The 2,128-nt window shown below is 42.2% G+C and overlaps 1 non-coding gene across 1 annotated transcript; it reads left to right on the top strand.

Moving 5' to 3' along the window:
* Window positions 1-295: 295 nt before the first annotated feature.
* Trnat-ugu (transfer RNA threonine (anticodon UGU)) lies at window positions 296-370 on the top strand. The gene has a single exon. It is a non-coding gene; the product is annotated as a tRNA-Thr (tRNA).
* Window positions 371-2,128: the final 1,758 nt, after the last annotated feature.

Genomic DNA, 2,128 nt, shown 5'->3' on the forward strand with positions numbered 1-2,128 from the left:
CTATCATGTATTCTAGAAGAGTTGCAAGGTCGTCAGTGGCGCCTGTTCTTTCGAGAGCAGTTACTATCTTCATATCTATGGTTAAACGTTACCCAGCCATTGACCTTCGTCTGTGCGAATGCGCACAGGTTGCCGGAACTCTTACGGGAATCGTCACCTTAGTGTGAGCCAGTAATGAGTGGATGGACAAATACCTATTAAGTACATTACGTATGCGGATTGTGGACGGATGGGGATGTGAGTCTCACGGGAAGCGTGCGAGGGATAAATTCCTGCAGTCGTGCTGTTCATGTGTGCCCTCGATGGCTCAGATGGATTGAGCGTCTGCCTTGTAAGCAGGAGATTCTGGGTTCGAGTCCCAGTAGGGGCACACTTTTCAGCTGTCCCCATCGAAGTATATCAACAACACCTGTCGGCAGCTGAGGGTTTCAATTAATTATCAGTTGTGAAGGTGATTCGATGAACCCTTTGCCAGGCACTTAAATGTGTTTTGCAGGGTATCCATATAGATGTAGATGATAACTCGTCCCGTGTCGCACGTGCTCAAAATGATTCATACTGCAGAATGCATGCAAACATACTCACCGAAAATACGGACGAATATCAAGTGCAGGCTGCCGAGTGCTGCATATCCAGCTTTGACAGATCGGCTTTTCCTGCCAAGAAGAACAGGAAGTTGCTGTCTAGGAACAATCAGAGGTAGAGGAAGGGTTGATAAATACTCCTTGACTTGCAGACTAAACGTAAATAACGAAAATACATTTTTGGTAAAAATTGGTCAAAACATAATCGGTTGCCCTCCGTATTGGATTAGCTGTTTTGAATATTGAAAATCTGACTTCAGATTCGTTTTCAGTGACATTAAAAATATATATGTAACACTCAGTTCATGCAAATCGAAGTAATAATATAACTAAATGTTTTCCCTAAACTTTGAACACATTTTTTTCGGGTAACTATTTTCTCAGAACGGCATGCAGCATAAATTAAAAGTGGTTCGTTCTCTTAACATTTACCTCTGACCCCTAAAAGTAAACACTTTTCTTAGGAACTTATAGCTATAATATGACATTTGTTATTATTAACTAATATTTGTGTAGGCATAAGGAGTGAAACAAACCCTCAAAAATCGAACTCAAAGTTCGAATTAGCACTGTATCGTTAAATTTAAGGTTGTTTCATTGCGGTTAGGTATACGCTCCCATAAATTTTATGTTTTATCGACTGATGTTATCCATTTTCAATTTCAGGGGAATAATGTAGTATCAACTGATGTTACCCATTTTTGAATTCAGGTAACATATGAGGTGCCACACTGCACGCGCTCTGCGTACCCCAGTCTCGCAGGCCCTTGATCAAATCATAATTACGGGCGCCATTTTTTATTGAAAATCTAAAATTAAGCTCATAGTATTATCACTCGTAATTCCCAAACAGATCTTTCGAATGTATTTTCATTGTCTCAAAAAGAATTTCAAATGTACCCTTTTTTGCTCATTTGTATGAGAACCTGGCCGTAACGCCGGAATATAGTCACGAGATTTTTTTCCAGAGACGCTGTACGTTCGCGAGAAGACTTTCGTTCTGCGCGTGTCGAAGGACATTCCTCAGATATTACTGTGTGTGTGCTACTCAGTCGTGCCATTTAAGTGTACATCTTTGCATAGTTTTCCTTTCACGATGTAAACAGTGTTCCGCTCAGTTGCTAACTGGCCAGTGAGTGGTTCCGAAGGTATCGGATGTGCGGTGCGTTCGGTCTGCTAGGACAACAGCAGACTAGCGTGGTGCGATGGCAGAAGCAGACACTGAGGGAGCTAGCTGCTGGGACGCCAGCGAACAATTTATGCCAAGTAAGACGAAGAGGACTATTCTAAAATTACGAGCCGTCTCAAAAGTGTTTACCATTGGTAAATCTTGCTGTTGAGTCTGACAAAACTGGCAGTTTTGCCTAGAGATACATTAGAGAGAGCTACAGGAAATACCCCCACCCCCCTCAATGAATTTTTGGTTGTGATGACAGGCCGATTGGTAGTGTAGCCCGAGATCTAAGTTAGGTTGGAAGGTGGTAATTTGACTGAGAGTTGTTTACGCCAACGATTATGAATGCCGACTAAACGTTGTGCGAGCA

The sequence above is a fragment of the Schistocerca gregaria genome, unplaced genomic scaffold (assembly GCF_023897955.1).
Source record: "Schistocerca gregaria isolate iqSchGreg1 unplaced genomic scaffold, iqSchGreg1.2 ptg000261l, whole genome shotgun sequence".
Classification (NCBI taxonomy): Eukaryota; Metazoa; Arthropoda; class Insecta; order Orthoptera; family Acrididae; genus Schistocerca; species Schistocerca gregaria.